The sequence below is a fragment of the Mobula hypostoma genome, chromosome 10 (assembly GCF_963921235.1).
Source record: "Mobula hypostoma chromosome 10, sMobHyp1.1, whole genome shotgun sequence".
In the NCBI taxonomy this organism is placed as follows: Eukaryota; Metazoa; Chordata; class Chondrichthyes; order Myliobatiformes; family Myliobatidae; genus Mobula; species Mobula hypostoma.
This window is the reverse complement of record NC_086106.1, coordinates 35,486,819-35,512,595: the sequence shown is the minus strand read 5'-3', so window position 1 is coordinate 35,512,595 and position 25,777 is coordinate 35,486,819. Positions and strand designations below refer to the sequence as shown.

Here is a 25,777-nt window from a genome sequence, read left to right as displayed (position 1 = left end):
CTTGTGTTTAGCAAACCTCTTTTTTTTTCTTAAACATGACGAGCCTGTGCATCATGAAAATAAACAAGTTTATCACTTGTACCAATGACACACGGGAAAGTTTTTACATGCTATTATTAAAACGGAAATGAAACTGTTCAATTTGTATTACTGACTTAATCGTATGCAATCTATAATTCGATAATTCCACTGACGCTAATGAATGGCGGGTCGATATATCCTGTTGTAGATACTGGTTGGCAAGGATAGTTATGGAATTGATAGGGTGGATGAGATAAAATCGTTCTGGGACAGTGTGGGGGCATGGAAGGGAGCCAGCTGAAACAATGAAAGCAACGCCAGTGCGCACACTGCTCATCTAATCCGTGGAATATCTGCGAGTCGGGGCAGGTGGTGGAAGCGGTGCTTCGGATTTTTGAATTAAGCATCTGTAAGAATGGATTTCGGCAGAGCAATAACTGGAGGTGATCAAGTTCCACTCCAATCATAGTGCTCCTTGCATCATAGCAGGTTTATTTTTATCTCGGTTTTTCTAAGAACTGAGCATTAAGGCACATGTTTTACTGACAGTTTTATTGCATTTTTTTTATTTCTATAATCCAGTTTGCAAGTATTGAGTGGGTCCACAGAGAAATGGCATTAATGTTTTACATTCTTGATAACTTTTTATCGGAATTCTTCTGAATATTCATAAATCTGAAGTACTACCTGTAGTTTATTTTCAACTCTTTCCATGGAAACTGAAGGCAATTATGCTATAAGCATCCTTGAATCCCTGTCTACCTATGTTGCAACTTTCAGACATCCCTTGGTGCCTCTGTCAACAAAAATTCCCAGAACGCAATAGTCACTGTGTTCTGCATGTTCTAGCCTGATTTACCTTATTAAAATGCATCACTCCATACTTAACTGAGTTAAATCCCATTCCCTATTCATTTTCCCACTTTCCCAAATGATCCCGTCTAAAACTAGAAGACAGACCTAAGATGAGAGAGGAAAGACTTCATGATGACCCGAGCAGCAAACATTTCAAGCAAAGGCAGGAGCGTATGTGGAACGGGTTTACAGACGATTCTGGAGGCGGATGCAGTTACAATTTTAAGATGTGTTCGTTACATTATACTGGAAATATTTAGTGGGATATGAGCCCTATTTGATGGGATATGAGGCAAGTGCAGGCAGATAGGACGAGATCAATTAGGCAAGTTGCGTTGAAGAGCTTCCTTACATGTAGAATAACTCTGTAACTCTATAAACCAATGCTTAGATTCATTTTAAGTTGATTGAGTGAATGCTAAAAAAGTCTTAGTGAGTACTTAATGGGTACTTTGCTTCAGCATTTTACAAAGAAGACGACATAGAGGACAGGAGGTCATTGCTGAGTGCATGAGAATGTTAAGGTGCTTAGAGGTCAAGGAGGAGGAATTGTTGGGTCTCCTAATGAACATTAACGTGGCTACGTCCTCAGGGCATGATGGGTATTATCACAGGTTATTGAAGGAGGCAAGAGACAAGATTGCTGGGATCTTGAGCAGTATGTTAGTGTCCTCTATGGGCACAGGTGAGGGCTCGGGGGACTAACGAGTGGCTAATGTTGTACCTCTATTTCAAAAGGGAGCAAGGGAAAATGCTGGGAACTCTGACCGGTAAGTCTCACATCAGTTGTAGGGAAATTGCTGGAGAAAATTCTTAGGGATAGGATAAACGAAAAATTGGAACCCATGGCCTAATTCAGAAAAGGCAGCACATCATTGTTTGGTCAGATCAGGTCTTACCAACTTGATTGCGGTTTTGACAAGGTGACGAGAGAGATCAAAGATGATAAGGCACTGGATGTTGCTCCTTGGATTTTAGTAAGGGTTTGTCTGTGTCCCTCATGTGAGGCTAATCCTGAAGATTAGTATGCATGGGGTCCACGAGGATTTGGCTGTTTGTCTGGCACAGAGCACACAAAGGGTAGTGGTTGAAGGGACTTATTCAGGCAGGAGGTCTGTAATTCGTGCTGTTAACACAGATATCTGTGCTGGGACCTCTGCTGGATATAAATGACCTGGATGAAAATGTAGATAAGTGAGTTATGTTTATGGATGATACCAAGATAGGTGGAGTTGTGGATATTGTAGAAGACAGTGTAATATTATGCAATATAGATCCATTGCAGATATCAGCAGAGAACTGGCAGATGGAGTTTAACCCAAATAAATGTGAGCTGTTGCACCTTTGTTGGGAAAATGCAAGGAGACAGTGCACTGCTAATAGCAAAACAGTGTTGCTGAGCAGAGAGATCTTGGAGTCCAAGTTCATCGCTCCATGAAAGTGGCTCCACAGATCGATAAGGTGGTTCAGAATGTTATGGAATGTTTGCTTTATGAGTTGAGACATTGAGTTAGAAGGTCAAGAAGTAATGTTGGAGCTTGATTTACGTCTGATTAGGCCACGTCTGGAGTACTCATACAGTTCTGGGTGCCCCACTACCGGAAGGATGTTGAAGCTTTGGAGAGGGTGCAGAAGAGGTTTATTAGAATGCTGTCTTCATGGTCGTGTGTTATCATGAAAGTCTAGACAAATTTGGGTTGTGTGTGTTTTTTTTTGAAGCAGCAGAGGCTGAGTGGAGATCTGAAGGAGGTTTACAAGTTTATGAGAGGGATAGAAAAAATAGATAGGGAGTACCTTTTTCCAGGGTAGAAATATTTAATACAACAGTGTATGCATTGAAGGTGAGAAGGGGTATGTTCGAAAGGGATGCGAAGATTAAGTTTTTTTTTTACTCAGGGAATGGTGAATGCCTAGAATGTGCTGCCTAGTATGGTGGTAGAGGAAATACATCAGAGGTTTTTAAGGGACCTTTAGATAGGCACATGAATATGAGGAAGATGGAGGGATATGTACTTTATGTGGGTGGAAGAAATTAATTTTTGGGTGGGGGTTGATTTGGTGTTTAGCTGGTTCAGCACAATATTGTGGGCCAAAAGGCCTGTTCCTAGGCTATGCTGTCCTATGTCAATGTCAAATACAGTAAATTGCACTCACCCCAGTAGGCAGAGCAAATCTAGGTGTTATACGCAATGTGAGGAATACGAGATTCAATTACATACGGCACAGAAACAAGAGCTTCATTTAACATTTTCATCTAATCTAATCTAGTCCATGGTCTGAACAGCTTTTTCCAACACTGTAGAAGGCTGGAAAACAAATTGCAGGAGCCCCGGCTGACTTAATCACATCATAATTAGTTGGCCGTAGATTGGATGGTAGCAAATGCTGTGCCTCAATCTAAGTAGGGTGGGAAAGAAAAATATGGGATAGATCAGTAAGTTCAACATCTGTGGTAAGTAAGCTACTGGAGAGGATGCTCATATTCATACATCTGGAAGGAGAGTTTGATTGGGGGTAGTTGGCATAGTTTTATGCATGGGAAATTATGCCTTTCGATGATCTGATCAAGAAAATCTACGTTTAGAGTGGTAGACATGGTTGATGTGGACCTTTGATAATGTTTCATATGTAGACTGTTCTGTTACGTTGAATTACATGGACTCCTTGGCTGGCAAATTGGACACACAATTGGCTTGATGATAGAAAGCAGAGATTGATGGAGAAGGGATTTTTTGTCGACTGAAGACCTGTGACTGGTAGTATGCCTCAGGGCCCATTATTGTCATATGTATCAATAATTTGGATCAGAATGTACAAGTGGTTGCTAGCAAGTTTGCTGAGGATACTACAACATGCTGTCAGTGGAGAAGGTAATCAAAAATAGAGGAAGAATCATGATAAGCTGAGGAAGTGAACCAAGGCATGGCAAATACTTTATACTTTATTGTCTCCAAACAATTGATACTAGAATGTATAATCATCATAGCGATATTTGATTCTGTGCTTCCGCCCCCGGATTACAAATATTAAATATTAAAAATAGTAAAAATTAGTAAATATTAAAAAACAAGTTATAAATCATAAATAGAAAATAGAAAAATGGAAAGTAAGGTAGTGCAAAAACAACCGAGAGGCAGGTCCGGATATTTGGAGGGTATGGCCCAGATTCAGGTCAGGATCCATTCAGCAGTCTTATCACAGTTGGAAAGAAGCTGTTCCCAAATCTGGCCATATGAGTCTTCAAGCTCCTGAACCTTCTCCCGGAGGGAAAAGGGACGAAAAGTGTGTTGGCTGGGGGGGTCGTGTCCTTGATTATCCTGGCAGCACTGCACCGACAGTGTGCAGTGTAAAGTGAGACAAAGAACGGAAGATTGGTTTGTGTGATGTGCTGTGCCGTATTCACAATCTTCTACAGCTTCTTTTGGTCTTGGACAGGAAAACTTCCAAACCAGGTTGTGATGCACCCTAGAAGAATGCTTTCTACGGCGCATCTATAAAAATTACTGAGGGTTTTAGTGGACAGGCCAAATTTCTTTAGTTTTCTCAGGAAGTAAAGGCACTGGTGGACCTTCTTGGCAGTGAACTCTGCTTGGTTGGACCAAGTCAGGTCATTTGTGATAATGGACTTTTATTTGGATAAGACGGCATTTCAGAAAATCAATTTCAACTGGGACTTTCACAGTGAGTTCAGGGTCTGCAGAGTGTTGTAAAACAGAGGGTCTTGGCGTACATGCTCAAGGTTCATGAAATTGGAGTCACAGGTGGAAAGAATGCTGAAGAAGGCAGGGAAGTCATGGACCAGGCACTGGTACAGGGCACAGCTGAGGCTACACTTGGCGTGGGTATTCAGTTTTGGTTGCCCTGCTCCAGAAAAGATATTATTAAACAGCAAAGATTACAGAAAAGATTTGCAAGGATATTACTCAGACTTGAAAGACAAAGTTACAGGGAGAGGTTAGACAGTGTAGGATTTATTTCTCAGAGCATAGGAGACTGAGATTTGATCTCAAACAGCTGCATGAGACGCATAGAAGGAGTGAGGCTATAGGTTTAAGGTTTAGAGAGAAAAACTAAATAGAAACTTGAGGAGCAACTTTTTATTGGAAGTTTTTATACTTTTTATAGTATAACTATAACTTTTTAATAGGGTTCAAAGTTCAAGTCAAAGTGTATTTATTGTCAAGGTAGTGTGCAATATGAGATTTGTTTTCCTCACTGGCAGCCATGAAAGAAAACAACCATGGAATTAATCTGCTACTAATTGTGCTCCTCTGTTTGTTCAGTATGTCATGAAGGGGGTGAGAGGGATTGTCAATAATGCCCTGCAGCTTCTGCAGCATCCTCCTCTCAGACACAAAACCCATGGAATCCAATTCCACCCCAGAACAAAACCAGCCTTCCTGACTAACTTATCACTTAATCGTTATCTGACTCAAAAATGAATCCTGATAATGTGTCTTAGCCTGAAATACTGACTGCTTAACTTCTCCATAGATGCTGCTAGACTTCCCGAGTTCCTCCAGCAATCTGTTTGTGTTGCTCTAACAATTAGTGGCTAACATGGTACCAAAGTTCTTTATCTTGGTCTCCAAACTCCCTAACTCCCCACCTCTTTCCCACTTCAAGGTTCTCTTTAGCGGCTTACTCTGATGTATTATCTTCAGTGATAATGTTTCAAATTTTACTTGTTCACGTTCAGCAATTAGTGTTGCTGCTGCACAGCTCTGCTGACCCCCAATTCAACTTTAGTCTCAATTTCTGTCTGTGTAGATTTTGCTTATCTTTCTTCTTGCCATGTTTTTCCACCAACCCAATGCCAACACAAACAGTTTTCCAATTTCATCTCACACCCCAGAGGTGTGTTTATTGATTACTGGGCAAGTATAAGTTGCTCCAAGTTTGGGTGAGTTGCAAAAGAAAGATGCAAGGGAAGGGATGGAATTGGGCAAAAAAAATAGACTATTATGAAATAGGTAAGGGAATGAAAACGTTCTCAGCAAACACTTAAGCCACACACTGTAGCTCCTACTTATTTAATTTAATTTTTAATTTAGAGATAAGTACAGCAAGGATACAGGCCCTTCTGGCCATGCCATACAATTACATCCATATGACCAACTAACCTAATAATATGTAGGTCTTTGGAATTTTGGCGGACACCCACATGGCCACAAGGTCAACATGGTTAGAGGCAGCGGCAAGAACTGAACCCAGGCCACTGGCTTTGTAGTAGCGTTATGTTAACCACTATGCCACCGTGCCATCCAACAGAAAACTGGAGGGGGGGGGGTTGGATCTTGCAAGGTTTCAAAGAACTAAACAGCCTCCTGCACGATGAGAATTTTCTGATATACGGAATTTGCAATGAAACTGAGAAAAGAATATTTTAATGAGATGTTATTACTTGAAACTTCTACAGCACCACGTCTAATTTCCGCAAGTATTCTTTGAACTTCTGATAATGCTCACTATTTTCTACCTTTCGTATTAGTTAAACCAGATTGGACCTAGTCTGTACCTAGACTGTAGTATTAACACGAGAAATCCTGCAGATGCTGGAAATCCAAAAATGTTGTCTAGCCTGCTGAGGTCCTCAGTCATTTGTGTGCGTTACCTATTACATTAAGTTATTTTCCCTCTTACCTGTAAAATATCCCATAGACGGCGGGGCTTGCCATGGCCGTGTGACTACCCAGAATCTCTAGCATTCTTGAAGCTACCCAATCAGTAACCAAGGGAAATTAACGCGCATGCGCAGGATAGGTTTCACTCTGAGTTTGCGCAAGATGATCTTTGACGATGGACCGAGGAGAAGCAAAAGCTGGTAGGTGAATGCGGGCGCAGCGGGCAAAGGGAGCCGTGATCGGGCTGGGATATTTATAAATGCCTGGTGTCGGCGTTGGAATTCTAATGAAAACTTACTGTCAGACTGTTAGCTCCCCATTGACAACCTGATATTTCGAGTTGTTTGGTGGAAAAAACAGATACCGTCTGGGGGGCGGGGCGGGGGGAGAGAGATCGATAAAGGCGCGTGCGCAGTAATTGTGTGGCGTATGGACCGTCTTCAGGGTCATTTTGAACAAGGTCCTTGTGTCCGGTGTATGCAATTTTTTTCGAAATTCATAATTAGTAACCGTGGTACATAGAGAAGCTGTAGTTCAGAATCTGGTTGCATGTTGCTTAGCAGTTGGACAACTTTCTGGTGATCCAGGAAGAAGTATCGACCATATCGAATAGAGAGGGACTGTAATGCATGCGTGGCTGTCATAATAATGCAGAAAGGAGTGCGCGCTGCTTTGGTTTGCTAATGAAACATTTCCATCATCTTGACTGATGAGGAGGTTAGTCCTAGAGCAGAGAAGTGAGAGACAGTCAATGCTGCAAATTGGAATAAAATTATAAATAAGCTGCTGGAAAAACTCAGCAGTATAATCAAAAGGGTGATTGAAATCCACATCAGGACTGGGTGAGTAGAGGAAAGATAGCCAGTATATAGAACACCGAAGTTGGTGGGTAAAGGGGGAAACCAGATAAGTGAGCAATATTGCTCAGATGTAGCTGAGGGGGAGGAGCAGAGTTGGAAGGGATAGGGAAAGCAAATCAAAGAGGAAGGAACCCAGGTAGATGTGTATGTGTGTGATTAGGCAGGGGGAACCAGGTAGTGCTGGGTAAAAAGTTCAGATAGCAAGGTGATGAGAGATGGAAAGAGTGAACAAAGGCAAAGAGGCTTGTTGTATTGGTGACACACACAAAATGCTGGTGGAACGCAGCAAGCCAGGCAGCATCTATAGGAAGAAGTACAGTCGACGTTTCGGGCCGAGACCCATCGTCAGGACTGGTCCTGAAGGATATCGACCCAAAACGTCAACTGTAGTTCTTCCTATAGATGCTGCCTGGCCTGCTGCATTCCACCAGCATTTTGTGTGTATTGCTTGAATTTCCAGCATCTGCAGATTTTCTTGTGTTATATTGGTGAGTTCCCTGAAATTCAATGCTTGTGCCATTGAGTTGTAGGCTACCTAAATGGAAAATGAGTTACTATTCTTTAAATTTGCATTTGGCTGCAAGATGACTGCAGCAGGATGAGGATAGTGGCCAAGATGGATACAATTTATACCAAGAGGAAAAAGGCCTATGCCTGTGCTGTACTGTTCTGTGTTCTATAAATAATTGATTGCTAATTTAAGCAACACACATCAAAGTTGCTGGTGAACGCAGCAGGCCAGGCAGCATCTCTAGGAAGAGGTACAGTCGACGTTTCAGGCCGAGACCCTTCGTCAGGACTAACTGAAGGAAGAGCTGGTAAGAGATTTGAAAGGGGGAGGGGGAGATCCAAAATGGTAGGAGATGACTGGATGGGGAGGGATGGAGCCAAGAGCTGGACAATTGATTGGCAAAGGGGATATGAGAGGATCATGGGACAGGAGGCCCAGGGAGAAAGAAAAGGGGGAGGGGGGGAAACCCAGAGGATGGGCAAGGGGTATAGTGAGAGGGACAGAGGGAGAAAAAGGAGAGACAGGAAAAGAATGTGTATATAAATGACGGATGGGGTACGAGGGGGAGGTGGGGCATTAGCAGAAGTTCGAGAAGTCAATGTTCATGCCATCAGGTTGGAGGCTACCCAGACGGAATATAAGGTGTTGTTCCTCCAACCTGAGTGTGGCTTCATCTTTACAGTAGAGGAGGCCGTGGATAGACATATCAGAATGGGAATGAGAATTCCTCATGATTGCTAATTTAATTGGTTTGGCACAACATTGTGGGACAAAGGGCTTGTTCCTGTGCTGTACTGTTCTGTGTTCTAAAAAGCTGATGTTGGAATGGTCATGGAAGATTTTAATATGCAGGTAAATGGGAAAATCAGGTTGCTCCTGGATCCCCAAGAGAAGGTATGTGTAGAATGATTAGAAGCTAACATTTAGAGTAGCTTGTGGATGAGCCCACTAAGGAATGGGCAATTCTAGATTGGGTGTTGTGTAATGAACCAGATTTGATAAGGATAAAGGAATCCTTAGGAAGCAGTAGCCATAGTATGGTAGAATTTACCTTGCTGTTTTAGAGGGAGAAACGGAAATCAAATGTATCAGCATTACAGTGGAGTGAAATAAACTACAGAGGCAGGAGAAGAGCAGCTGGTCAAAGTTGATTTGGAGGGGGATACTAGCAGGGATAACGTCAGAACAACAATGGCTGGAGTTTCTGAGAGCAGCCTAGAAGGTGCAGGGTAAATTGCAGGTCGATTTGGTGGTGAGGAAGCAATTGCAATGTCAGCTTTCATTTTGACAGGATTAGAATATAAAAGCTAGGATGTAATGTTGAGGCTCTGGTGAGGCCTCATTTGGAGTATTTTAGGAAGATTTGGGTCCCTTGTGTAAGACATCCCAAAAAAAAAGCAGCATTCTAAAGGAAAAATGATGTAACCATGGCTGTCAAGGGATGTGAAAGACAGCATGAAAGCATGAGAGGGCATATAATGTAGCAAAAATTAGTGGGAACGCAGAGGATTGGGAAGCTTTTACAAGCCAATAGAAAACAACCTTTTAAACAAAAAAAGTAATAAAGAGAGAAATGATTAAATATGAACCTAAGCTACCAATAATATCAAGGAGAATACCAAAAGTTTTTTTTTCAGATATATGAAGAGTGAAAGGGGCAAGAGCTGGTATTGGACCACTGGAAAACGACACTGGAGCGGTAGACTGGGGGACAACGAGATGGCAAAATAACACCAGTGGAATGCCAGAAATTTAAGTATCAGGAGCAGAAGTGAGTGTAATTGCTATTACCAAGTGACAAGTGAAGTTTATTGTTATTTATCTACATGCATGTATCTAATGTATGTAAACATGTAATGTATATAGAATTGAGACAATGTTTCTTAGAACCAGCATGTAAAGCGCATAACACACGATAACTTAAGAATGTGGGGATAAAAATCTACAGACGAATCACATATTAATGCACTTTAGTTTGTTATTTATATTAAATATTATAACGTACAGAACAGATTAACCAGTGACACCAAGTACAGTGCAGTCAGGAGTTCAGAAACCTAATGGCCTGGGGGAAGAAACTGTTTCAGATCCTGACCGTCTTGTTTTTATGCATTGGAGTCTCCTGCCTGATAGTAGAAAATCAGAGGATGCTGGATAGATGGACGGGATCTTTAATAATACCAAGGGTCCTGCGTATGCAGCGCTCTTGATAACTGTCACCAATGGATGGTGGGGAGACCCCTATGATGATCTCAGCTGTTCTCACGGTCCTTTGTAGGGACTTCTGGTCCAATGTTCAACAGCTTCCATAGCAGGTGGAGATGCAACTTATCAGTACGCACTCAATAGTGCTCCTGTACAACACAGTTAAGACTGGCGGGGGGGGGCGGGGGTAGGAGCCTTGCTTAATCTTCTTAGGAGGTGATAGTAAGGGACCAGATGAGCTCATCTGTGATGTGAACTCCCAGGGACTTGGCGCACTTAACTCTCTTAACGGATGTATTCGCGGGGGGGGGAGGGGGTAGTTTGTCTGCACCTTCCTGAAGTCGACAATAATTTCCTTTGTCTTCACCACATTCAGGCTTAGTTTGTTCTTCTCCCATCAATCCACCAGCCAATCCAGTTTTTCTCTATACTCCATCTTGTCATTGTTCTTGAGAAGGCCAACCACTGTTGTCATCTGAAAGCCTGATGACACGGTTTGAGCGGGATCCTGCGATGCAGTCATGCATCAGCAGCGGGCTGAGCTCACGGCCTTGGGGAGCTCTGGTGCTCAGCGTAATGGGACAAGAGACGTTGCTGCCCACACGCACCGACTGTGGCCCCACTGTTAACAAATCCAGTATTCAATTGCAGAGTCAGGTGTTGAGACCCAGCAAGAACAGCTTCCCCACTAGTTAAAACAGCAGTCTGGCACGTGAGACTCCATTTTCCAGGTGGGACAGGACATAGTGGAGGGCAGAGGCTATTGCATCATCAGTGGATTGATTAGCAGGAGGTGCTTGGGAAGCTGTAAGATCTGAAGGTAGATAAGTAACCTAGACCAGATAGATTACACCCCAGGACATGGAAGAATGTAGCTGAAGAGGTTGAGGAGGCATTTCTGGAGGACCGGAAAATTGGGGACATCACTCCACGCCTTAAGGAAGAATAGCAGGAAATTATAGGCCAGTTAGCGTGGCTTCAGTAGTCACGTCTAGTGAAGAGCTTTAAAAACCCAGTCTCTATAAAAGAGGGGTACCGTCTAGCACAGGGGTCCCCAACCTTTTTTGCACTGCGGACCGGTTTAATATTGAGAATATTCATGCAGACCGGCCGACCCGGGGGGGGGGGGGGCGGGGGGGGGGAGGGTACGGTTGCCAACGGACAAGAGTAGCAGTCAAATACTTTGTGTTTACCCCGAGAAAGACTACAATGACCATGAAGCCCTGTGCGGGAACCAGTGCGCATGCGTGACTTGCACATGCCTGTACATGCCGATTTTTTTTCTACAAATCGTTTTCGGTGATTCTGTTCGGGGGGGAGGGGGCTGTTAATCACGACCGGAATATTGGTGATAAGTGGCTAATACACTCAATTTTCATTTCTAAAACGGTTTCTGTAACAAATTTAATATTAAACACACAGCGCACATTTTCCTTGCATGAATATAGTGATAAGTCAATTATCGGGGAGGACAAGGGAGATTGAAGTAAGTGTTGAACAAACTTCCAGTAGAAGTGGTAGAGGCAGGTTTGATATTGCCATTTAAAGAAAAAATGGATAGGTATATGGACAGGAAAGGAATGGAGGGTTATGGGCTGAGTGCAGGTCAGTGGGACTAGGTGAGAGTAGTGTTCAGCACGGACTAGAAGGGCAGAGATAGCCTGTTTCCGTGCTGTAATTGTTATATGGTTATATGAGTCACTTATAAGTCAATAGCATCATAACATTTTAAGTAACTTTTGGATATTAAACACACAGCGCATATTTTCCCCGTATGAACATATAAAATCATTGCAACACACCAATATCGCTGATCAGTGGGAGCCCTGGGCTTGTTCCCTGCAACAACACAGTGATGGGAGACAGCAATACTCGAAGGGGGTTCCCTATGTCCAGTCTATTCTGCAATTTAGTTTTTGTTGGATTCATTGCAGAGATATGTTGGAAATGGAAGCAACATTTTCAGTGCTTTCGTGGCTATCTCAGGATATTTAGCCTTGACTTTGATCTGGAATGCTGGCAGAGATGTTATATACTTTTCAGCCCGTTGTCATTTGCAAGCTCGAGGAGCTTTATCTCCTTCCCGCGCTGACATGGATGACGCACGGGTCATGATCTCGCGTGTGTTCAAGCTCAACAGAGGGCATGACAGGGAATGTGGAAAGGTGCAGCTGACTCATATCGTTTCCTCGCGGCCTGGTAGCACGTGCTTTGCGGCCCTGTACCGGTCCGCGGCCGGTGGTTGGGGACCACTGGTCTAGCAGAGCGGTAATCATGAAAGCAGTCATCATCGGAATAGTAGGGCTGTGGCTCGACAAGGCTTCAGCGAGAACAGGCGGAGGCAAGGTAAGTAGGGTAAGTTCATTGCTTATTTCCTATTTTTCTTTTCTGAACTGACTCTTGAGAGAATAGGGGGTATATCTGCAGAGCCAGTGTTCTGTTCTGTGTGTCAGATGTGGGATTCCCAGGAGACTCCCAACCTCCCCGATGGCCACATCTGCACCAAGTAGATGGAGATGCTCCTTGGAGACTGTGTTAAGGAACTGGAGCTGCAACTCAATGACTTTCAGCTGGTTAGTGATAAACAGGAGCTACAGGGAGATAGTCGCCCCAAGGCTACAGATAGATGGGTGTATGTCAGGAGAGGGAAGGGAGAACATCAGATAGTGGAGAGCACCCCTGTGACCAACCCCCTTAACAATAAGTACTCCATTTTGAGAATTGTTGGGGCAAATGACCTACCTGGGGAAACCAACAGCACCTGTGCCTCTGGCACTGAGTCTGGCCCTGTAGCTCAGAAGTGTAGGGAGCTGAATTGGATGGCAGTAGTAATAGGGGTCTCTATAGTTGGGGGAGACGATAGACGATTCTGTGGACGCATAAAGGAAACACTTATGGTAGTTTGCCTCCCAGGTTCCAGGGTCCGCGATGTTTCTGGACACCTCCACAATATCCTGAAAAGGGAGGGTGAGCAGCCAGAAATCGTGGTACATATTGGTACCAATGACATGGGTAGAAAAAGGGAGGAAGTCTTGAAATAAAATACAAGGAGGTAGGAAGGTGGCTGAGAAGCAGGACCACAGTGTAGCAATCTCAGGATTGCTGCCTGTGCCACGTGACAGTGAGAATCAGAATAAAATGAGATGGTAGATAATGCGTGGCTGCAGGGAGCAGGGATTCCGGTTTCTCGATAATTGGGTTCACTTCTCGGCCAGGTATGACCTGAACAGAAGAGACAGGTTGCACTTGAATCCAAGGAGGACCAATATTCTCGTGGGGAGGTTTACTAGAGCTGTTGGGAGTGGTTTAAACTAATATGGCAAGGAGATGGGAACCAGTGTGATAGAGCTGAGGATAAACCAGCAGGTTTACAAGTAGATGATGGGTGTAACATGAATGAAAAGAAAGACAAGCCAATGATTGGATACAAATGCAGACAGAGCAAAGAGATAAATTGTACCGCAAAGGCAAAATTCAAAAGGGCGAAGAATGCAGGACTGAAGGTGCTGTATTTAAATGCACGTAGCATTCAGAATAAGGTGGATGCACTCGTGGCACAATTACAGATTGGTCAGTATAATGTTGTGGGCATCACTGAGTCTTTGCTGAAAGAAGGCCATAATTGGGAGCTTAACATCAAAGGTTATACTTTGTATTGATAGGACAGGAAGGATGGCATAGGCAGTGGTGTGGCTCTGTTGTTAAGAAGTGAAGTTGCATCTTTAGTAAGAGGTAATATAAGGTCAGAAAATGTCAAATCTTTGTGGGTAGAGTTAAGAAACTGCAAGGGTATAGAAACCATTATGGGAATCGTATATAGGCTTGAAAATTGTAGCCAGGATGTGGGTTGAGATTGCAAAGGGAGCTGGAAAAGGCATGTAGTAAGGGTAATGACACAATTGTAATGGGGGACTTCAATATGTAAGGGGATTGAGAAAATCAGGTAGGTGTTGGATCGCAAGCCATCGAGATAGCTTTTGAAAGCAGCTTTTGCTTGAGCCTACTTGGGGAAAGGCTGTCTTAGATTCGATGTTGTATAATAACCAGATCTTATTAGGGAGCCCGTGGATGTTGTGTAATAACCAAATCTTATTAGGAGGCAATGATCATAATATGATTGAATTCGTACTGCAATTTGAGAGGGAGCAGCATAACTCACAAGTATCTATATTGCAATGGAATAAAGAGAATTACTGAAGTATGAGAGAGGAGCTTGCACAGGTGGATTCAAGGAGGATACTGACGGGGATGATGGCAGAGCAGAGGTGGCTGCTTCTGAGAGTAGTTCACAAGACGCAGGATAGATTTGTCCCACAGAAGAAGCTGTTCTCAAATGGCGAGGTAGGCAACCGTGGTTGATAGACAAGGTTATAAGAAGGGAAAAGATGAAATATGAGGGCAAACTAGACAATATTATAAAGCAGGATACTATAAGTTTTTTTTCAGTTACTGTACATAAAGAGTAAAAAGGGGGTGAGAGTTGGTATTGGACCACTGGAAAATGATGCTGGTGAGGTAGTAATGGTGGACAAAGAAATGGCAGATGAACTTAAATGAGTACTTTGCATCTGTCTTCACTGTTGAAGACACCCACAGTGTGCCAGAGGTCCAGGAGTGTCTGGGAGTAAGACTGTGAGCCATTGCCATTACAAAGGGCAACGGGCTAGGCAAGCTCAAAGGCCTTAAGGTGAATAAGTCACCTGGACCAGATGGACACATCCCAGAATCCTGAGAGAGGTTACTGAGGAGATCACGAATGCATCACTCGTGATCTTTCAAGAATCACTTGACTCTGGCATGGTCCTGGAGGGCTGGAGGGTTGCAAATCTCACTCTACTCTTTAAGTAGGGAAGCAAAAGGAAGGAAGTTACAGGCCAGTCAGCCCAACCTAGGCAGTTGGAAAAGTGGTGGAGTCTATTATTAAGGATGAGGTTTTGGGGTACCGGGGGACTAAAGATAAGATAAGTCAAAGTCAACATGAGTTCTGTAAAGGGAAATCTTGTCTGACAAATCTGTTAGCGTACTTCGAGGAAGTAACAAGCAGCGTGGAGAAAGGAGAGGCAGTGGATGTCATTTACTTGGATTTTGAGAAGGCATTTGATAAGGTGCCACACATGAGGCTGCTTAACAAGATAAAATCCTGTGGAATTACAGGAAAGATACTGGCATGGATAGAGGAATGGCTGCCAGGCAGGAGGCAGCAAGTGGGAGTAAAAGGGGCCTTTTCTGGTTGGTTGCCAGCGATTAGTGGTGTTTGTCAGGGCTCAGTATTGGGACAGCTGCTTTTCACATTGTTTGACAATGATTTAGATAATGGATTTAATGGCTTTGAGGCAAAGTTTGCAGATGATGTGAAGATAGGTGGAGGGTTAGGTAGTGCTAAGGAAGCAATGCGATTGCAGCAGGACTAGGACAAATTGGAAGAATGGGCAAAAAGTGGCAGATGGAATACAGTGTTGGTAAATATACAATATTGCCATTTGGTAAAAGGAACAGTACTGTGGACTATTATCTAAATCGGGAAGGTTCAATTATCAGAAGTGTAGAGGGACTTGGGAGTCCTTGTGCAAGACTCCTGGAAGGTTAATTTACATGTTAAGTCTGTGGTAAAGAAGTCAAATGCAATGCTGCCATTTATTTCAAGGGAAATAGAATATAAAAGCAAGGAGATGATGCTGAGGCTTTATAAGACCGCATTTGGAGTACTGTCAACAGTTTTAGGCCCCTCATCTCAGAAAAGATGTGTTGTCATTTGAGAGGATCCAGAGGAGATTCATGAGGAGGATCTCGGGAATGAAGGGGTTAACATATTAGGAGCATTTGGCAGCTTTGGGCCTGTACTTAGAAGAATGTGGGGTGGGTGGGGTGGGGGAATCTCATTGACACCTACCAAATGTTGGAGGGATGATATAGCCTGGATGTGGAGAGGATGTTTCCTATGGCGGGGTATCCAGAACTAGAGAGCACAGCCTGAAAATTGAGGGGTGAGCTTTTAGAGCAAAGCTAAGGATGATTTTGTTTTTAGCCAGAGAGTGGTGATTCTGTGGAATGCTCTGCCACAGACTGCAGTGGAGCCCAGGTCATTGGGTATATTTATAGTGGAAGTTGATAATTTCCTGATTGGTTAAAGCATCAAAGGATACATCAGGAAGGCAGGTGTATGGGGTTGGGTGGGATTCGGAATCTGTCATCATGGAATGGTGGAGCAGACTTGATGGGCTGAGTGGCCTAATTCTGCTCTTGTGTCTTAAGGTCTTATTTTCAGAGGAGTTGAATTTAAAAACAAGGATTTAATAATGCTGCGAATCATTTTAAGGCATTTCTCAAACCGCACTTAAGAATATTGTGAGCCGTTTTGGGCTCCTTTTCTAAGCAAAGGTGCTCTGGCATTGGAGAAGATCCAGAGGAGATGCACAAGAAGGAAACGGATGAGGTCCTCCGTGACTGCTTTGAATCGGTGGACTGGTTAGTATTCAAGGACTCAGCAGCTAACCTTGATGAGTATGCCTCAGCTGTCACGGATTTTATTTGGAAATGCACTGTGTGTCTCACAAGACGATCCGGGTATTCCCTAACGGGAAACCTTGGATGAATTATGAGGTCAAGTCCCTTTTAAAGGCTAGAGCTGCGGCTTTTATGTCCGGGGATACCAGTCACTACACGGAATCCAGACGTGAACTCCGGAAAGCCATTAAGGGCGCCAAGAGGCAATATCGAGCCAAGTTGGAAGCCCAGGCTAACCAAAGGGATGCCAGTAGACTATGGCAGGGTCTAAATGAGATCACTGGGCACAAAGAAACAGCTGGGAATATTAATAACTGTGGCGCTTCCCTTCCTGACGAATTTAACGTATTCTACGCAAGATTCGAACAGAAGAGGAGCATCCCACTCCCTCTGGATGAACCTGACCTGGTGGCATCAAGATTCATCGTCACCGAGGAGGACGTTAGAAGGGCCTTCCTGAAGATAAATCCAAGGAAGGCGATAGGCCCAGATGGCGTCCCGGGATGGGTTCTTCGGGCCTGTGCAAGCGAGCTAGCTGGAGTGTTTGCTGATATCTTCAACTGCTTCTTGCTTCAGTCTAAGACCCCTCGTGTCTTAAGAAGGCAACGTTAACCCCAGTGCCGAAGAAGAGGAAGGTGGCATGCCTGAATGACTATCGACCTGTGGCTCTCACATCAATTACTATGAAGTGTTTCGAGCGATTGGTTATGGCACACATTAACCACAGCCTTCCGGTCAACCTCGACGCTTTGCAATTGGCCCCAACAAGTCAACGGCAGATGCCATCTCTCTGGCCCTACATTCCTCCTTAGAACACCTGGAGAATAAAGACGCATACGTAAGGCTTGTTTTCATTGACTACAGCTCTGCCTTTAATACCATCATTCCAAATAAATTGATTCCTAAGCTCCGAAACCTGGGCCTTAGCACTCAGATCTGCAGCTGGATCTTCAACTTCCTCACAGACAGGACTCAGGCTGTAAAAATAGGAGACAAGCTCTCCTCTACAATCACTCTGAGCACCAGTGCCCCACAAGGCTGTATACTCAGCCCCCTGCTGTACTCACTGTACACCCATGATTGTGTGGCCAAGTTTCCATCAAACTCAATATACAAGTTTGCTGATGACACAATTGTAGGCCGTATCTCGGGTAATGATGAGTTTGAGTACAGAGAGGAAATTAAGAACCTGGTGGCATGGTGCGAAGACAATAATCTATCCCTCAACATCAGCAAAACAAAGGAATTGGTTGTTGACTTCAGAACGAGTTGCGGACCGCACAACCCAATTTACATCGGTGGTGCGCAAGTGGAACAGGTCAAAAGCTTTAAGTTCCTCGGGGTCAATATCACGAATGACCTGATTTGGTCCAACCAAGCAGAGTTCACTGCCAAGAAGGCCAACCAGCACCTTTACTTCCTGAGAAAACTAAAGAAATTTGGCCTGTCCCCTAAAAACCTCACTAATTTTTATAGATGCACTGTAGAAAGCATTCTTCTAGGGTGCATCACAACCTGGTATGGAAGTTGTCCTGTCCAAGACCGAAAGAAGCTGCAGAAGATCGTGAACACGGTGCAGCACATTACACAAACCAATCTTCCATCCGTGGACGCACTTTACACCGCACACAGTGGGAGCAGTGCTGCCAGGATAATCAAAGACACGACCCACCCAACCAACAGACTTTTCGTCCCTCTTCCCTCTGGGAGAAGGCTCAGGAGCTTGAAGAATCATACAGCCAGATTTGGGAACAGCTTCTTTCCAACTGTGATAAGACTGCTGAACGGATCCTGACCCGGATCTGGGCCGTACCCTCCAAATATCCGGACCTGCCGCTCGGTTTTTTTGCACTACCTTACTTCCCATTTTTCTATTTTCTATTTATGATTTATAATTTAATGTTTTAATATTTACTAATTTAACTTTTATTAATATTGTTAATATTTAATATTTGTAATCCAGGGAGTGTGAAGCGCAGAATCAAATATTGCTGTGATGATTGTACGTTCTAGTACCAATTGTTTGGTGACAATAAAGTATAAAGAATGATTCTGGGGAATGAAAGGGTTAATGTGGGGAGTGTTTGATGGCTCTAGATCTGTACTCAGTGGAATTTAGAAGAATGCGGGGTAATCACATTCAAACCTAATGGAAGGCCTAGATGGAGTGGATTTGGGGAAGATGTTTCCAGTCGTGGAGGTGTCTGGAACCAACCTCTGAATATAAGCATGACCTTTGCAGAGAATAGGAAGAATTTCTTCATCCAGAGGGTGGTGAATCTGTGGAATTCATTGCCACAGCTAGCTGTGGAAGCCAAGTAATTGAGTATATATTTAAAGCAGAGGTTGAAAGGATCTTGACAAGTTAAGAGTGTTAAAGGTGATGGAAAGAAGGCAGGAGACTGGGTATGAGAGGAATAATAACTCAGCCATGATTGAATGGTGGAGTAAACTCGATGGGCTGAATGGCCAATTTCCTCTCTGTTGGTCTTGTAGGACAAATAGGTCAATGACGGAATAGGAAACAGAGTAGAAGTGCCATTTTGGGTTGCATGTCACCTTCCCATCAACCCCCCCTCCCCCCAGCCCGCCCTAACACTGGTCTATCTATCATATACCAACCTCTGCCTCACCCCTCGCTCTCCTATCTTGCTCTGCTGTCTGCCTTTCCTCAACATCTTCACTGACAGATTTATTTCAAGAAACAGAGGAGTAAATTTTCAAAAGGGGACTGAGGCTTTACTGACATTTTGTTTTGCATTGGGTTGTCTATGAAAGAGGAAGAGCTGGTAAAATTTGAGCTCAGATATTCAAAGTGACCCAAGTTGTTGTTGTTTTTTTTTAGAGCTTCATTGAAATAATAGGTTTCTTGATAATGATTACTATGTTGAAATTTGTCACGCATCTGAAATTGTATTGATTGTGCAGGCAGCCATTTCGGTGATCGGAGACTGGCTAGGACTTAAAGGTTTTTGTGAACAGTATCAACAATTAGTGACTCTGATTTTAATCACTGGGTCACAGCTGTGAACAAACCCTGGCAAGGTAGCATGAAAGAAGGAATGGAGGGTGCAGGTATTAAGTTTCATGCAGAGTTGAGGAAAGGGGGATGATATAGGGGTGTACAATACTGAAGGAATGAGAGAGGTGGAAAAAGATTAATGTGCTGAAGTATCTTCCAGTGACAGCATTAACATGAGGATATTCTCTTGCAGGTTATATGAATGGGAGTAGCTGAGAACTGGAAATTCAATCTGACTGCACATCGAGATCTGGTAGCGCAATTCAGCAGGACATGAATATCACTGACAGTTGTGTGTGAGAAGAGATGTTTCCCATTTGTGAGTGTCAGAGTTTGAAAAGAGCTTTAACACAGCCTGGGGAAGTCCACCTTCCACAGCAGATATAAACTGCATTTTGTGTGATCAAAACAACAACTGAGCATCCAACCTGGAGCGTCACAAGGGTACCCGCTCCACGAGGAAACCGTGGAAGTGTGATGACTGTGGAAAGGGGTTCAGTTCTCCATCCCAGCTTGAAACTCATAAGCGTAGTCACACTGGAGAGAAGCCATTCACCTGCTTACTATGTGGAAAGGGGTTCACTTTATCCTCCAGTCTCCAATTACACCAGAGAGTACACACAAATGAGAGGCCCTTTAAATGTTCTGACTGTGGAAACTGCTTTAAAATCTCTGCAGATTTGATTAAACATCAGCTTGTTCACACTGATGAGAGACCTTTCAGTTGTTCTCACTGTGAGAAGAGGTTTAGGCAGTCGTCTCACCTTATTCAACACCAGCGAGTGCATACAGGAGAGAGGCCACTGACATGCTCTGTTTGTGGGAAGGGGTTTAGTTCTGCATCCAATCTTCGGACGCACCAGCGAATTCACACTGGAGAAAAAATGTTCTCCTGCTCCATATGTGAAAAGGGATTCACCCAATCATCCAACCTGCTGAGGCACCAGCAAGTTCACACTAAAGAAAGGCCATTCATGTGTTCTGTGTGTGGGAAGGGATTCACTCGGTCATCACACCTCCTGAGACATCAGCAAGTTCATGTAATTGCAGAGGTTTGATTCTGCTATGGAGAACACCTCCATTTATTTCTCGTTGTTGGTAACCCCATGTAACTGAATTTTACTGCCCTTTTTATCTGTCTGATAAATTAACTGAGGTGTATAGACATTGCTTAATTTACCAAGCTAAGAGAAAATAATTGATATCCACTGCTGGCTGCTGCATTTTAAGGCTTCTCTAGATCATTTTGGTTCTTCAACATTTGTTTACTCCTCCAACTCTCCTGGTTGCCCATTTTGATCTTGATAACCAAGTAAGTGAGTATTAATTCTCCTTTGGGAGCTATACAAAACTCACTGTTATTCACTTTCAGTTATCAAACACGTTAAGCAGTCCATGCCATTTCTCATGTTTAATAGGGTAAAATGTCATCAGTGCTAAAAATATGAAAAATTCTGCTCGGAAAATACACAGATCAGGTAGCGTCTGTGAGAAGACAAATAGGCTTAACATTTCAGAGTGAGATCTCTTCATCAGCATTCATTAGCATTCACCATTAATTGTGCATATCCTACCCCTATTGTACTACCCATAATGGACCACGTGTCAGAATTAAGTTCCATTTGTCATCTCTGGCCAGCTGTCTAGCTAATCTAAATCCTGTAGCCTTAGACAATCTTCTGAACTATCCATAATACCTCCAATTTCCAGGTCATTTGCAAACATAATAATTGTACCTCCTACATTCACCTCCAATTTGAAAAACTATGTCACAAAGCAAAGATCCAAACACCAAACCCTCTGGTACGTGACCAGTCACAGAGTAGCTTATTGGGGGAAAAACTCCGTTTGTCAATACCCACTGTCACCAAGATAATTTTGGATCTTAGATGCAAGGGAAACATGCTGGAAATATCAAGCAACATACATAAATTTCTGGAGGAATTCAGCGGGTCAGTCAGCATCTATGGAGGGAAATAATCAGGTGACACTTTGGGCTGAGACCCTTGCTTAAAAGGGGGTAGAAGCAGGAATAAGGAGATTGGGGGGAGGTTGATAGTGTTTGGATCTAATTAGCCAACTCATCTTGCATCCCAAGAGTTCCTTATGTATTAGGTAACTATGTAAGTGATACTTAAATCTCCTAAAAGTACTGTATAAAATTCAGACAGTAAACCACTTTATTCTGACCAACCTACCATGTGGGATCTTGTCAAATCCTCCAAGGTCATTGGAAATTTTTTAATCTTGAGGCTTTTTTCTTGCCATGCCTCAGGATTTTCTTTGGTTTATACATTGCGCTTGTATTCTGTCCTTTTAATTAATCACCTGAATTATCTCAGTAAATAAGTTGAACCACCCACGCTTTCTGCCATGACAGTCTTTTCCTCTTCAGTCCTGACGCAGGGTCTCAATCCAGAACATTAATGTTCACTTTTTGCCTCCACTGGTACTATTTGGCCCTGTGAATCCCTCCAGAATTCTGTTTTTATTTTGCTTCAGATTCCAGCATCTGTTGTCACTTTACAGCTTTGTCTTTTTTCTCTCTAATGTCAGATTAGTTTCTCAGAGTGGTCTTTCTCATAGCATTTGGTGTATATTTCAGCAGTAATTTTTGGCTCAATATTTCTCCCATAGGAATTGTATAAAATTTTGTAAAAATTGTTCTGGATCAGCCATCTTTGCCATCACCCTGTCTTCTGTTAAATGAAGAACAGTGTCAGGAGTAGACCATGGGTCCCTTTGAGCCTGCACCACCATTCATGAGGGTTGTTAAGACTATCTCCCAATGCAATTTTAAAGTTTCCTTCGTAGTTCAGTTTGTGTAAGTATAATTTTACTGCACTAAGGAGTGTTGCTACTCAGATATGTTTTATGTATTCTCTAGTTATATAAATGCAGTGTAATTCTAACCAGCCTGAATGAATAGTATACATTTTCTGTATGAACTCAGTTTATATCATAAGAGCTTGAGATGGTTGTTGAGCACTTTCTAAAGTCAGCATTCTGTCAGTTATGATTTGAGTAAGTTTTGGAGTACATAATCAGTGGAGGTGTTTTCCCAAGATCAATCAGAAGATGGTGGAAACAATCATGTCCAAACTCCTTAAGTACATTTGTTACAAAGAGGAATTGATTTATACATAAAGGAAAATGGAGCAACTGTGTAATGGTCAAGGAGCCGAGAAATCCCTTTACCTCTTTGCTGTTTTCACAGAGGCACAGTCAAGGATTCCCTGGAATAAGGTAAGTTAAACAAGTTATTACATCGCTGACCACAGAGCATTATCTACTTAGTGCAATCATACGTTTGCACCATTTTCTCAATAAATTGCTACATCTGAGGGTTTCTGGAATACATACTTGGCCAATGTCCAGAGTGCATGACTCATAAATTTCATTTTTACAATTTATCGGTTACGGTGAGAAGGTAGGTGAATCTAGTTGCGAGGGAGATAAATCAGCTAAGATGGAATGGTGGCACATCCTCAATGGGCCGAAAGGCGTAATTCTGTTCCTATTATTGCAATAGTCCTTATCACTAAAAGGTACTTTAAAAATGCCTATGGTCCGTCAGTGTGGGAGGTCCTGATTAGACAAACAATTATTTTCTTTCACTCAGAAGGCAAAGAGGTGATTGGAAGAGAAGCTTAGGGTGGGGAGAGGCCTTCAATTTTAACCTGATGCTATTTGTTACAGTTATCTATTGCAGACATTTTTCTCAAGCTCGGGCAGACATATATGTGAACTGCAGTGAAGTATAGTGTTATGGAAAGCAAACAAGAGGATATGACCTCCTCTTAAGCAGATCTGGTTCAAAGTCTTAAGCCCAGAAACATGATACAGAGCATGTGCAGGAAAGAAGATATTCCAGTACAGTAAAGCTATCTGTGTGTTTACTCTCATACCCTGAGAGATCAGTTTAAGACGATATTGTAACCACTCAAAGTGACTCACCTGAAGTCACTGAATAAAATGCTAATCAAAAAGCAATAAGCAATGTTGGAAGTCTGAAATACAATCAGTAAATTTTGAACTACTTGGCAAATACGACTGTAACAGCGGGAAGCAAATTAGTGAACTTTCCAATTCAATGATGCTTTGCATGAAAGATTGACTCAGTTTCTTTCTTTGAATTGATTGCTAATGATATTTTCAGAAAGTCTTAAATAAAATTCAATGTAAAAGCATAGTGTGTAAATTAAAGCTCATAGGATTGGATTATGCTGCAATGGATTGAAAATGACTCGTAGGAAAGAGAAAGTAGTAATAAGCATAGCTTCTTTAGGGTGAGTGTGATTAGTGCTTTGGTCCCAGCTATTCCAACAGATGTCAATAATTTCTTCAAAGTATGGCATTCATCACCGATCAGTGCTGAGGCTATTGCTTTCTTGGAGTGTTTAAGTCATAATTTAAAAGTGTTAATTATGTATTTAATATTTGAGTGATATTGTAAATATTGTTTAAGTATTCTTGTTTACATAATTCATTTCAGATCATATCTAAAAGTCTTGTCATTATGCTCCTATATCATATGTACGTGCCTGACTAAAGTTAAAAAAAAATATGAACTCAAGGACATGTTATCCATGGCTCCGTGTTTTTCTTTCAATTAGGTTTATGTTTTAGAATTACAAAATGTAACAGTTAACAGTTTGCGAACTATGAAGATCGTGATAAATTGAGGCAGGAAATGAACAGGCTGATGAAATGGACAAATGTGTGACAGATGAATGATAACACAGAAAAATATGAGGTGATACATTTTGAGGGGAAAAGTGAAGAGACTACATAGATTAAAGGGTAGATTTCTGAAGGGGGAACAGCCCCAGGGGACCCTGGGGGAAATGGTTGCACAGGTCTTTGAATATGGGAGGACATTTTGAAAATATTGTTAATAAGATGTACTCAGTTCTTGCCTTTATTAGTGGATGCATTGAGTGTATAAGCAGGGCAGTTGAACTGAATCTCGAAATGTTAATCAATCTTCACTGGAGAATTGTGTTCACTTTTAGTCCACTCAGTATAGAAAGAATGTAAAGCCATTAGGGAGGACCCAGAAATGAATTTCATGAATTGACAGATTAAAGGGGCTGAAAGTTGTTTTACTCCAGAAAAGAATGATGTTGAGAGCTTGATTTAAGTGTATAAAATGAAAATGAGTTAAATGAAGTGGATACAGGGAGGCTGTTGCTTTTAGGGTGGAGGTAAAAAAGCAAAGAGAATTGACAGTAATACGAGGAAAAATGTGCATTTTGTATTTGGAATCTGGATACACAGCCAACAGATGTGGTGAAAGCCGGTTCTATTTAGCTTTCAAGAAGGAATTTCTATTCGTGTATGGTGGAGAAAAAATTGCAAGACTATGCCAGAAGAGGCCAGTGAGAGGACATGAGTGGTGGAACTCTTGAATTCCTCTTGCTTTAGCAATGGGTTATGTTGCAGCCAATCTATCTTTCTATTTAATATGCCAACAATATACAGCTCAATGCAGTGGTGAGTTTTAAGTCTGCAAAGAAGCTTCAAGCTGAGTAATTTGGGCAAATGCGTGTCAGAAGTGTGGATAAGTCTAAAATAGAGCCTGCTTTGGTAGGATAGACAGAATATAATTATGACAAATGTTGATACAGAGTGATCTCTGCACCTTTTTCCAACAGTCACTGAAAGCAAAAGTACAGCAAGCATGTAAGAACGCAGATAGTATGTTAGTATTCATTACAATTTCGTACGTGTAAGAATGTCGTACCACAATTTACCTGGCGTGGAATTGAGTCTTAGTTAAAAGAATTATCTTTGCCATAAAGTGGCAAATATAATTCTTGACATATTTGCAATGACATTGATTCCTGGGGTGACATGACACTTGCATGAGGAAGGATTGGGTGATGTGGCACGTGCACACTAGAATTGCATTAAAAATATAAGAAATGACAGCAAGATTAGCCCATCGAACCCATCTAGTCTGAACTGGCATTCAATAAGTTCATGGCTGGACCTAACTTCACCTAACTGCCTTTACCTCATAACGCTTAGTTTTCCCCTACTATGCTAAAATCCGTGTCTTAAGTATATTTAATGAGGTAACCTCTACTATTTCACTGGGCAGGGAATTCCACAGATACACGACTCTGGGGGAAAAAGCAGTTTCTCCTCATTTCCATCCTGAATATATTTC

General features: G+C 42.5%; 1 long non-coding RNA gene across 2 annotated transcripts; it reads left to right on the top strand.

Annotated features, from left to right (window-relative positions):
* Nucleotides 1-6,656: 6,656 nt before the first annotated feature.
* Nucleotides 6,657-24,176, top strand: LOC134352834 (uncharacterized). 2 transcript variants are annotated; one of them, XR_010019476.1, is made up of 3 exons: nt 6,657-6,700; nt 9,509-9,642; nt 19,796-24,176. It is a non-coding gene; the product is annotated as an uncharacterized LOC134352834 (long non-coding RNA). The 2 variants fall into 2 exon arrangements; XR_010019477.1 differs by having other exon boundaries at nt 6,663-6,700; nt 9,497-9,642.
* Nucleotides 24,177-25,777: the final 1,601 nt, after the last annotated feature.